Source organism: Pan troglodytes, chromosome 3 (assembly GCF_028858775.2).
Source record: "Pan troglodytes isolate AG18354 chromosome 3, NHGRI_mPanTro3-v2.0_pri, whole genome shotgun sequence".
Lineage (NCBI taxonomy): Eukaryota > Metazoa > Chordata > Mammalia > Primates > Hominidae > Pan > Pan troglodytes.
In genome coordinates this window covers 33,822,277-33,836,001 of record NC_072401.2, presented here as the reverse complement: position 1 = coordinate 33,836,001, position 13,725 = coordinate 33,822,277, and the positions used below count along the sequence as shown (strand labels likewise).

Here is a 13,725-nt window from a genome sequence, read left to right as displayed (position 1 = left end):
TTAATCACTAAAACAAAACTATTATGGAATATGCTACCCTGCCCAGAAAAATTCACATGTTGGAGCTCTGACCCCCAGTGTGACTTTAGTTGGAGATAAGACCTTTAAGGAGGTAATTGAGGTTAAATTAGGTCATAAAGGTGGGACTCTAACCCAATAGGACTGGGGTCCTCATAAAAAGAGAGACACCAGGAGTGCATGCACACAGAAACAGCTGTGGAAGGATATATTACGTTGGTGTAAACATAATTGTGCTTTTTGCCATTACTTTTAATGGGAAAATATGCAATTATGTTTGCATCAAACTAATAGTAAGAAGGCAGCCACCCGCAAGCCAGGAAGAGAGGCCTCACTAGAAACCAACCCTGCTAGCACCTTGATCGTGGACTTCCAGAATCCAGAGCTTTGAAAAAATAGGTTTTGGTTGCTTGAGCCACCAAGTCTGTGATATTCTACGATGTTATACTGAACTGACTAATAACAGCGTCAACAGAATGCTACTATCACTCACATTTTTCAATCAGGGAAACTGAGCCTCTGAGAAATGAAGTAATTTTGTTCATATTCAGGAGATGACAAGGCATATATAGAACCTAGGTTATTTTAATTTAATGATCATGATTTCATTTGCTTTGGAAGTCTGCCTATTATGGGTAGATATGTGCAGTAGTACACTGTCACTGTTTATCATTTATAACATAAATTGGTTAACTTTATGCTCTTGAAAAAAGGTTTTTGTCATTACATAAAAATCAGACAAATCAGAAAGTAAATCCAACCTTCTTTTTTAACCCTAGATATAGTATGCTTTATTTAGTCACCGATTTAATACTGTCATTTGACATATCAATGAGACTTATAATGAACAAGCTGCTTATTGTTGGTAATGTACTTTTCAAATAGTGGGTCCTGGATTCATAGTTTCTAAGTGGTTATGTGAAACAGCTTCAAAAAGCTCTTAATATTCTGTCAAATATTTATTCAATTGGAAATATTTGAGTTTCAATGAGTAGTAATTTATTCCATTTATATTCTGCATGTGCTCATTTTAAACAAGAGTTAATTAGGTATTTCAGAAGATGTAGGAATATGAGCCCTTGAGAAAACGATGGCAAATGAAAGTGCCTTGCAGCAACTACATCTTTTTTTGCCCAATTCAAGATTAATAAAATGGAGCACTATATCAATGAGGAAATTTATCAATAATGTGAAATCATTAAGTGAGAGGTATGGGCACACATACTAGGAAAGGATTTTGGGATACTTGTTTTCTGTTTTCCAGTGTTCATGTTTTATATAAAACCAGCAGAGTAAATTCAGAAATACCTAGGAATATGTAAGAAACATCCCATTATTTTGCTATCAAGTGCTGTGCACAGAAATTTAATAATACTTCCAATTGGCACAAAATCAGTTATTAATGACATACAGTATCTTCCACACATGTGACATTACAGAGACAAATTTCAGGCAACCCCACATAGGTTCCTTGAAGCTAAAGTCACCATTTCTGTATCCTAGACATTTATAAACTCTCCTTTCTTAAGACCATCGAATTCAGATGTCATCTTTTTCAGATTTTGCATCACTTACTTTACTTTTTTGAGTTTTCTCTTTCATTAAAGTTGGCGGCAGATAGACTACTGTATTTACCCACACTCCTTTTTAGGAGTTCTATATTAAATATAACAGATAATTAGAAAATACAGGCAAAAAATAAACACTGTGAAATTAAAAGAAATTCCTAAACCTTCACAACGTTGTTGAATTAACAAATCCTTATTTTTGTTGCTATCTTACTTCTTAAAATCAGGGGTCCACAGCCCCTGGGCCACAGACCAGTACTAGTCCATGGCCCGTTAGGAACCAAGCCACACAGCAAGCAGTGAACAGTAGGCAAGCCAGTGAAGCTTCATCTGTATTTACAGCCCCTCCTCATCGCTCACATTACTGCCTGAGCTCCAGCTCCCGTCAGATCAACTGCAGCATTGGATTCTCACAGGAGTGCAAACTCTATTGTGAACTGCACATGCGAGGGATCTATGTCATGCACTCCTTATGATAATCTAATACCTGATGATCTGTCACTGTGTCCCATCAACCCCAGATGGGAGCATCTAGTTGCAGGAAAACAAGCTCAGGGTACCCACCGACTCTGAATTATATTCAGTTGTATAATTATAGTAATAATAATAGAAATACAGTGTACAATAAATGTAATGTGCTTGAATCATCCGGAAACCATCTCCCCACACCGGGTCCATGGAAAAATTGTCTTCTATGAAACTGGTCCCTGGTGCCAAAAAGGTTGGGGGCTGCTGCTTTAAATGACAAGGAAGCCCAATGTCTGGTTACTTCCCTTTTTAACGTTTAAAAATATAAGTACTTCATGTCCTTGCATAGACATTTACTTTTCTGTATTATCAAGCAGTAGCATCAAAATCACTATTTCATTTTTCTAAAATGCTATGATTCAAACATGACAGGGTTGATTTTACAATGTATTAAGGTTTTAGGGGCAAAACCAGTTTTCAGAAGCTTGGAAGCAGGCTGGGAGACGATAAGGTGTTACAGCTTTAGTCTATGCTCTGTTCATACATGGAATTCAGACGTGTCTCTATATGTCTGGCAGCCTGATCCAGAAGTCGACTGTAATAAACCCCTGAGGAGCATCCTGGGAGAGGGCTCATCATAACGGAAGAGTCAGGCAGTCAAGCGTGGCTTAGTGAAAAAGCTTTCATTATCAGTCCAGAGAAGCAATTCTGAGTACAGCATGATGTTCATCACTAATATTTGTCTTTGAGGCTAACCACCCATGAACCCTTGTGTCCTATTATGGAAAGAGAAGCACACATGAATAATAAAATAGGCTGTTATTCAATTAGCACTCTGTATGATGCTGTGACATCAGCTACTTTGATACATGTCTGTAAATGGCAGAATAAAAGTTTGTCCCCTATTGTGTGGATAACACAATGTGTATTAAGTGCTGAAAGTACTCAGGAGAACCCTACGACTTCAGACCACCTCACAGACTTTGACCCATCTATAGGAGTAAGATTTAGTGGAAGATAGTATTATTCAGAAGTAGTGTATCCAGAATGTCTCTACAGATGGATACAGCTATAGAATAGACATAGATTATAGAATAATAGAAACAGCTATAGAATAGAAACAGGTCAATCAATGGATGGATAGATAGATGATAGATAGATAGATAGATAGATAGATAGATAGATAGATAGATAAACTGTTGTTTCTGTTTTTTTCAGGAGAATCTTGACTTAAGGCAATTTGTTGGATATGGTAAGCAGGATAATAGCCTACCACAGACATCTACATCCTAAATCCTAGAACCTGTAAATATGACAAAAGGGGCTTTGCAGCTATTAGTAGGTTAAGAATCTTGAGGTGAGCAGATGATTCTGTATGAATCAGATAGGCCCAACGAAATCACAGGGTTTTCTTTTTTTATAATTGAAGAAGGAGGCAGGAGAATTACAGTCGGAGAGGAAGGTGTACCAAAGGGCAGTAGAGGTTGCTGTGATGTAATTGCTGACTGATGGCCATGAACCAAGGAATGTGGATAACCTTTAGGAACTGAAAAAGGCAAAGAAACAGATTCTTAGCTACAGACTCTAGAAAGAATGCAGTCCTGCTGACACCTTGATTTCAGCCCAGTGAATTTCACTTCACTTCTGACCTCCAGAACCATCAAATAATAAATGTTTGCTGTCTTAAGCCACCACATTTTGGTAGTTTGTTAGCTCAGCAAGTGAAAACTAATACACTAGAAATACTGCAGTGGCAGATGAGGACAAGATCTTGCAAAAGGAAATGGAAATAGAAAGAAAGGAGAGAAGGAAAGGAAGGAAGGAGAGAAGAAGAAAGGAAGCAAGGAAGGTAGGAAGAAAGAAGAGAAGGAAGGGTAGGAGGGTAGGAAGGCAGGCAAGCATGTAAATGAGAATGATATGAGGCAAGAAGGATGAGTGAGAAGAGAAGATAGGACAAAAGAAGCCCAAGATAGACACATGACTAGAGATGTTTACCTTAGAGTTGTAGGCTTTGAGCTTCATAGAAGTTGAGCTATTGTCCTATGAGTTCAATGTGCTTATAGCTCTCACTACTTTCTCTGAGCATTATAATCCTGAATCCCCTGGGATACTCAGTGAGAACTAAATATGTTTCATTTTCCACTCTTGCTTCCTAGCCTAAAATATATATTAGAACTTGATTGTGGTGAGTATTTCAAAATGTATACCTACGTTAAAACATGAAATTGTACACCTTAAATATACTATGTATATTTTACTACGTAATTTTTACTATGTAATTTTTACTATGTAATTATACCTCAATAAACCTGAAAAACATTATTACTTTATCTCATTATTCTTCCAGCAGTCAACAAATTTTAAAAGAACAAAAAACAATTCTTTCTTGCTTTAAAGTATACTGCATTATTTGTGTAATAATTTTCTCCTGTAGATAAGTCAGGAATTTCCCCAAATTTAAACAAAATAATAACAGACAGTTTTAATGTTTTAATATGCAAAATCCTACATTTAATAAACAAAATGCATTTTTTCTTTTGTGTTTAATATCTGAGACATTTCATTATGCTACAGATTGTTCAAACTTGCACTGTCTTTGCTACAGTTATTTAGCAATTTTGAAATCTTTTCAACTCTATAAAATGTGTCTGAGGAATAGCTTTTCATCAGTTTAGTAATGATCCCTATATTTTCCAACTCTTCATTTTTATGCTATTTTTTCTGTTTATATATTTAAGACAAAGTGGTTCAATAAATTTCATTACATTGTCATATAAAACTAAGACAAGACCTCTGCTATCTAATGCTCTTGAAAATTGATTTAAGTCAAGGACTGGAATTCAGAATGGTGCCACAGTTTTGAACAATATTTTCAAAGATTTCTTCAAGGTGAGAGGGTGAGAGTGTATGGAAGTACAGTGAGTAGCATGTTGGAGCGAAAGCAAATGAGATTATGTTATCAGAGCTGAATGATAGCAGAATGATATCTATTACAATACTTTTCTTGTGAAGAGCTGACTATTTTGCGGTCTTTACACATTATTCCAGCAAGCAGTTTTAGCCCTGTGGCTCTATGGGCAGAGAAAATAATTGGCAAGGAAGACACCATTTTCTCATTCTTAAAGAAGATATCCTGTTCCCAAACGGAATTGCCTTCTGTTTCTCTTCTTCTATTGACTACTATGAAAACATCACATTGGAAAAAATTGGTGCCATCAGATCTTACGTTTGTAAGATCTGATTACAAATGTAAGGGTTGTCTCTTCCTTCCATGAACATGTAGACTTGCAATTAGTGTTGATCAGTTTCCAGGACATGATAAAATTGTGCTTTCCAACCTTTTTGGAAGCTAAATATGACTGTGTGTCTTGCTGAGGCAAATGAATATGTATGAAAGTAGTTATATTACTTCTAAGAAGAAGCTTTAAGAGCGAGCAAGTGACTTACCATGTCCACCCTTTCTGTATAAGTGATACTGAAGCATGTATCAAGATGGAGGACCACTGGAAACTCATTTTGGACACAGTAACTTAAATGAGGACTCCTTATTACAGCAGCATATATTAGTATATCTGAATAGAAGCATAACATAAATTCAGATAGCATTATGTTTCTCTTTTCAAAATTCAAGATATAATACCGTGGGAGACAATTCTTCATGATGTCTCATGTTTTTGCATGTTTGTGAGCAGAGGCACTGATTTGTCTTTGTTCTAGATTGTCTTTTCAAGGTTATTTGTATAGGATAGCCTTGGAAGACAGAAATAGTTCTCCTTTCGGGCAAAAGGGCAGATCTGCTAAATAACCTACTGCAAAAGAATCAGGTTCTGTAACACTGCAATTAATCAGTTGTGAAGCAAAAACATTGCATGTGCAGTATCAAGTAGACACCTCTGCGTTATTCTCGTGGGACCTGGAGAAAGAGGATGGGACCAAGGCAAACACGATACTCATAAGCTTATGGTGCTCTAATAAAGTTATTGTCTCTGTAAGTTCTGCCTCTTCGTCCAGTAACCATGGCTAACTTGTTAGTGTAGAAGTAATCTAAAATCTCAGATCCTTCAAAGTTTCTTGACATGATACTGGAAGATTTTCAAAAAGTGAGAATATAAACAAAAATCCAATTTCATCATGTTAATGCAAGGATAAAAGATGATAAGAACAAATTTGAAATAGGAGATAGTTTTGTACAAAGAAGTTAGCATATAATCCTCATAAAGCTTAGAAGTTTGCAAGTATACAGCAGAGTGCATTACACATAGCAGGTGTTCAGTGAATATATGGCTTGAATTAAGTGACTCAATTTTATTACTTTAATAATAGAATTTTAGTCTTATTGAGCAATTTATGATTGCATATAATTATTGTTTTGGATTTGTAGAAATGACAGTAAATCACAATGATTATTTGCCTAATGATGGTAAAAGGAAAAGCCTACAGTAAAAAAACAAAAAGTATATACATATTTATATATTTATATCAACTTTACTATACTCATTTATATATCTCTAAATCTTTTAGCACATGACACATTGATAAATTATTAATGATTAAAATTATTACGATTATTAAAACACATGGAAAGCCATCAGAGTGAAAGAATGGTTTCAAGCTAATGTCCAAAAATTTAATGAGTATAAATAGTAATAAAAAATTAATAAATATGATTGCATTAATAAAGGTGGAATTTATAAAGCCCCTTTAAAATTGCATAAATATTCGCATATATTATACAACATATTATTCACATCAAACTTGTGAATTATAATCAGTGCTGTAGTACCTATCAGAAAGTATACAAATAAAGGCTCTGCTACTCAAAAAAAAAATTTATATTTCAGATGCAGTGGTTTATGCCTGTAATCCCAGCACTTTGGGAGGCTGAGGCAGGGGGATTGCTTTGAGCCAAGGAGTTCAAGACCAGCCTGGGCAACAGACAGAAGCCAGATCTCTAACTAAAATTTTCAAAAAGAAAAAAGGTAATAATTAGCACTATACTAATTACTCAGGACTCCCTAAGTCGTAGCCCACCGATCTTTATGCTATACATTAATCTCTGCATATCTATGAGATTTGTCACACAGATGCCTTGTATAATTGCACCACTATCATAAATGAGTCTATGAAATATCACCTTAGATCAAGATGATCCATAATTAAATTCTGAATAATTGAGAAATGTTTTCTTTACCAACGACATTAAAATGTGTTTCCAAACAAATAAAATGCTAAGATATTCAGGAAGAATGTTCAGCATTCAGACACTCAATTATTTTATATTTAATAAATGGAACTTTTGTTCCTGGGGATGGTGGAGAGGACACAAAACAAAATAGAGGATTTCACAATATGCCCAAGATTATTGGTTATTGAAAACGAATGGTTCAAACTGCTCACTTTGTTGGGCAGTTATGATCAACAGAGAAGCTTACTGGAGACAGAAATATGTTTTAGGTTTAATATGAATTGAAAAACTCATATAATTTCAATACTCTTCAAAACACAAGTAACCCACCAAAGGACAAATGTGAAACATATGCAAGTAAAATAGACTATGTGAGTTGCACTAGACAATTTTTTCAACTCTAAACCCAACTTAAATATCATCTTCCTCTTCAAAAAATGAAGGGTAGAAAATGTCCATGCAATATAATGTGTAGTCTCTGCATTATTTCTCAACTCAGTGCACCTAAGCCTCTATATGTGTAACTGGTTTCCAATTTAGTAACATAATGAAATTCATAGAATTTACATCTCATTTATTTTGAAACTTTGCCCATAAATGATTTTGTATACAAAGATGCAAATCCCCCCCCAAGTTTAATGCAGAGATTGAGATTATTGTAAGAATTTTGCTATCAGATATGGTTTTTTCTGTTGTTACTTTGCATGCTAAAACTCAGTCATGTCATGTAGATAAAGCTAGTAACTATTTTCATTTTATTTCAAAGGTTAGAACATTCCAAAGATAATTTATGTGAATTGGCAAATGTTCTGAGGCTTAGTTATCCTGTAGAGTGACTGAGGTGTTATCAAAGACATTTTTGGTTTTTCATTGGCTTTAGCATTTTCCTTCTGTGCTTTCTTGTAGGAAGCAATTTTAACCCTATTTGCTTGTCAGTTTTAGAGGCTATTCATATATCTGTAAGTAAAGATGAAAATCAATACATTTAATAGTACTCTTGGCCTTTACAATTTGAAAATGACAGAACTGCACTGAGATGGAGATTGCAGAGTTGCTGAATTATTAAAGCTAAATTGAACATTCAAGCTAAAAGTATCATTATTCCAAATCATAATAATTAAATTATTTGTAATTGTTTTCAGCCAAACTACAACTTCACAAGAAACCTTCCTTCTTCCTTCCTTCCATTTTACAAGTTAGAATAACATATATTATTAGAGTCTCATGCAAATTTAATATAAATTTTGAAGTTTTATTACTTACACAAATAGTGGTATATTTCAGTGATTTTATCCTTGGAGTTTGAGGAAGAATGGACTTGTAAAACCACAGGGGAATGATATTCTCTTTTGGGGCTTATCTGGAAATGTTGAACACTCAAAGCAATGATAGAGGTAGGAGGCAGAGAAATTCTAGGCAGACAGGGGCGGGTCCCCAGTGAAAGCCCACCTTCAAGCCAAAGTAGCATGAAACCCACAGCCCAAAGTGAGAACTTCCATTCCTGTTTGCCCACTCTCTCCCTCTTGGTTCTTTCTGAAGACCCCAGACTCTGTCAGTACAGAGGAGAGATGGCTTGACTTCAGAGGAGAGATGCCCAGACTTTGGGGAAAAGAGATGGCTTGACTTTGGGGAAGAGATAGCCAGACATAGGGGAGAAGACCACCTGACTTCAGGAAAGACTACCTGCCCTTCCTGTCCCCTTTCCAGCTCCCCTCTCTGCTGAGAGCCATTTCCACTGCTCAGTAAAATTATCTGCCTTCACCATCCTTCAAGTGTCCTTGTGACCTCATTCTCCTTGGATGCCTGACAAGAGCTTGGTACCCACTGAGTGCAGGTACCCAAAAAGGCTGTCACACTACCCCTTTGCCATTGCCAGTGGAGGGCAGTTGCCCCACGTGATGAGGTAAGGAGCCAACTGAGCTGTTAACACATAGCCATCAACAGACAGAGGAGCTAAGAGAGGACTGTAACACTCCCTCTGGGGTTCCAGGGTCACAGGCATCCTCACCTGGCACTGCCATGGGCCCTGCATGGAGCTCGCTCCCACCAGTGTCCAGAGTGGCTGGCTGGATCCCACACTTGCTCACTCACACCTGGTCTGGCCGTGGGCCCCACACATAGCTTGCTCCCACCAGTGCCCGGAGTGGCTGGCTGGGTCCTGCCCTTGCTTGCTCATGTGATCCTTCCTGCAAGGAGCTGAGTGCGGTGGGCTGAGTAAACATTCACCCTTGTCGTGAGTCTGACAAAGGAGCTGAGAAAAATCCTACATTAGCAATATTTGGAAAAAAAAAACTTATAAAGCAAAGAGCTTTTATCTATGCATTTTCCTATATTGTTTTATATGCATTGTGACTTCCTGATGTTCAATTTTACTGATTCCCATTTTTTTTTCAGCCACTGGAAAATTACTCACTATGCCATTGGCTACATTGCCCAAGTGCTTGCTGATATTTACTTACCCCTTTCACTACTACGGGACAGTGACCTGCACATTCTTAAGGATTTGTATCATGCACCATTTCATGTGAAGTTCTGTCCAACTGACATAATTCCTGTATCATTTAAAAGTAATCTATGTCAACAACTAAAAATACATCATTTGGTATTTTTTTTCACATTCTATAGCTCCATATTGACCTGTCCACATATATACATGTAACATATCACAGATAACTCACCCACACTCTCACATATACATTGTCTCTATTAGACTTCTATTCTTTCACACATAATAGAAAGTGCAGGTAATAGTGACTACTCACAGATGTTTTATTTTTTTATCAAATAACAAGACTTTTGGGTATTGGGAGTTCAGAGTGGATGCACAGCTCAAACATATAAATGCCAGGGTTTTCCAGTTTCTCTTGCCATTTTATTCACTGTCAGTCCCAAGATGGCCACTGAGCAAGGTCAGTAAAGCAAAAGCAAAACTTTCTGAGAAATACAGTATTTCTGCTGACATCTCCTTTGTCATAAAATGTGTCATGTGTCATTGCTGAGGATATGGAAAGTTTACCTCTTACAAAAAGTTTCTGATAAAAATTATTCAGGTATGTGGACCATAATAACAAAACAAACAGTTCTTTCTCTCTACCCATCCCCTTTCCAACAAACACAGGAAAAGACAACAAAACAAAAACACCACCATCACAAAACATGATATCTATAAAAGAGAGGTAGGCAAACAGCAGATCTAATCCAAAGACAAGAAATGGCATAGTGACAGCTAATTAGCAGGATCGAGGTGAAGCAGTCTAATTCGGATAAAGAGGAAATGAATTCATTGAAAGATGTCTTTAAGAAAAGTAAAACAAAATGTTTTATTAAATTTTTTTTGAAAAAGAAAAAACTCTATAAGAGAAGAAACAATCTTCTAATTAGACAGAAAGATAGAAAAGGCAATTAAAAATGTAAGGTGAACAACAAGCTGGGAAATTCAGTTAGCGTTAAGCTAAAGCATTATGCAATTTTGTGCAATTCAAAAATGTAACACAAAGATTTTTTTCTAAAAAACAAAGCTAAGCTGAACCTATGCTCTTCAGGACTTAGAGAAAAATAGTAAGAATCAATATATTCCCAAAATATATCTACAGATTATTTTGTCTTATATAATTATTTTAAATGTTTTAACAAATGTTTGTTTATTTATTTTTTCTTTTGCGACAGGGTCTTGCTCTCTCACCCAGTCTGGAGTGTAGTGGCGCTATCATGGCTCACTGCAGCCTCAACCTCCAGGGCTGAAGCAATCCTCCCATCTCAGCCTCCCAAGTATCTGGGACTACAGGTGAGTGCCACCATGCAAGGCTAAATTTTTTTTAATTTTTAGAGAGAGAGGGGTGTCTTGCTACATTGCTACATTGCTATACTCCCCTCTGCCTCCCAAAGTGCTTGAATTACAGAGATGAGCTATGCCTGGCTTGTGTTTTGCATCTGACCACTTTTAGAAAGAAGATATTTTTCTGGAGGCTACTGTTTCTAAAAATAAAATTCCCTTATCTGTGAGTTGAGTTTGGGCAGTCATTTTACAAAACGACTTCGATTATATAAAGTTCCTTTTAAAATTAGCACAAACAGATGTTGCAATTTGGGTTAACTATGTAAGTTAAATGAGCAAATATCCTTTACCCTGATATTTGACATGTTGGTACATACACTAAACAAATTATTGGAAGTATAGAACGGTGCAAAAAGGTCTTTAGAGGATTGCTGTCATAACAAAATATGTAAAACATTTGCACTGACTAGTATTATAATATGGATAAACAACATGCACATTTGTATATCATAATACTACTAAGGCAGTGAAAATCAGTTCACTGACCACTACACTTATCAACATAGATGAATTTTCAAATAATTTAAGCCAAATGGAAGTCACAGAAGAACAGACACAACATATGTCAATATATAAAATCAAGTAAAACTAATAGGCTCTTTCATGACACAGAGTCATGAAAACCGTCACAAAACTGAAGAGAAAAACCAAAATAGAATTCAGCATAGTAATTATATTGGCAGAAAAGAAGAGGATAGAAAATTGTATAGATGATTTTTAGTGTATTGCTTCAAAACAATAGGAAATAGTTCATAATCTTATTTGATTCAGCAGAAAATAAAAAAGAAATCTATTTCTTTTAGGGTGAGGATGGCTCAAATCCCAATTAAGGGATTGTCTTTAGAGCTTGCCCTAATGGTATAATAGTACACACACATACACACACACAAGAACACACACCTCATATTATACACATACACACATATATTACATTTAAATAAAATGTATTTTCAATAAATGATGTGATTCATGGATTTAACATAATTTTATGCAAATAATTCATAAATTATCTTGGAACAACTTATTAAATAACCATATAAAATTATATTTTCCAAATGCTAAACATCATATTTATGGATTATTCAGGGTTATATTAGCATCAGTTTACTTGTTGACTCTATTAGACATTTCATAGTCCCTGAAATATTGCAGCTTTATAATATATTAAAAGCTATGTTTGCAACTATGAATTGCTCTATTATTTTTTTCAATATTTTTAAAGGTTGTCTTGCTTGTTTTTAAAAATAGCCCATTGTTGTTTTCTTGTTATTTGTTGCTGTTGTTGTTGCTTTTGTATTTGTTTTTGGCAGGGATTTAATTCAGCTGAACTTGAGATATAATTTGTCAAGATCAAAAAATATAACCATTTTTTTTTTGGCAAATATTTTCAGTCTTGTGCCAGACATATTAAAATGATGTCAGGCCGCCATATCTAATTCCCCACCCCCACCCCCGCATTAACTGAAGCCCCTCTTACAATATCGTAAATTACTTTTCTTCAAAGAATGATGCTTACCAGTTACATTTGGTATAATGTCATTGTTAGCGCGGGAACGGGAGAAAAAACGGACGGAGGCGGCTCTACAGCAACACAGGTTTACCGAACAAACACCCGCGGAGGGGTACACCAACTAGCGCCAGAGCCCGCCCCCGCTTCCAGACTGGGTAAGTTTAGGTCCGGGTGGGAGAGATCTGGGCTTGTTGTGAAGTGGGGTGGGCAGGGTGGTTAGCTGTTGCTAAGTGAGGAATTTCCTGAGATCAGGCTGTTGGGCTTAGGACTTGCCTGGCAGGATGTTTCTCACAGCCTGAGCCCTAGGGGAATTTTCCACTCTGACCTGGGTTTGCAAAATGGCGGGGGTTTACAAAATGGTGCAGCTTGGGCTAAGAGTCATCATATCCTCAGACCAGATAGTGAAACATCCGTTTAATGCAGCATGAAATAATATGTCCAAATAAAAGCCATTATAATTGTATATGAAAATTCTACATTTATCTATGATATGAAAAGGCGTTCACAAAGAATATTGACCAATAAGGAGAAGAGCTAGGGTGAAATTTATAATAATCATGGTAATAGGAATAACATTTTGTGAATGTATTATCTTCTAGGTCCTTGCAATTTCTTTCACCACTAATTATCCTCGTAACAATTTTATGAATATGAAACTATTACTCTTCCCTTTGATATATGGGAAATATAAAACTTAGACAATATAATTTGTCAAGGTTTTGGGACAATATTTAGAAGAATGGCCCCCATGGTGAATGTTTCGTATCAAGTCCTACTATTCTTTAATTTGGTTCAATAGTCATGTGACTCCAATAGTGTTTTAAATCTCCTGGGGGGCTCACCTTCCTTCTCAATGAAACCGAGTGAATAGAAGTTTCTTCCAAACAGCTTATTGTGGGTCTAAATAGTATAATGTCTGTCGAATTTTAGCTCCATGACTCATATTCAGAAAGCACTTATTAAATGTAAAACTCCATATGGCCTTAAGTATGATAAAATTTTTACTCATGTTTTTCGTTTTTGTCCCTATCTTGTGAACAAGTATGCTCAATGGTTTCTCCTAGTGTAAATGTGATATTTTATCTTACCTCTTTTTACTGATTATATCTTTTGATAGTCTTTTATGAGTTTTAATTCTTAT

The 13,725-nt window shown here is 35.9% G+C and overlaps 2 long non-coding RNA genes across 2 annotated transcripts in view; one reads left to right on the top strand and one right to left on the bottom strand.

Moving 5' to 3' along the window:
• Positions 1-789: 789 nt before the first annotated feature.
• On the bottom strand, positions 790-12,906 carry LOC134809873 (uncharacterized). Its single transcript, XR_010156521.1, has 3 exons — positions 12,591-12,906; positions 5,502-5,626; positions 790-2,830 (listed from the first exon to the last, which is right to left on the bottom strand). It is a non-coding gene; the product is annotated as an uncharacterized LOC134809873 (long non-coding RNA).
• The window catches only part of LOC134809872 (uncharacterized), a 104,377-nt gene continuing 103,311 nt past the window's right edge, over positions 12,660-13,725 (top strand). The window contains exon 1 of the long non-coding RNA XR_010156520.1: positions 12,660-12,739. This is a non-coding gene — a long non-coding RNA (uncharacterized LOC134809872). The remainder of the gene's footprint in view (positions 12,740-13,725) is intronic.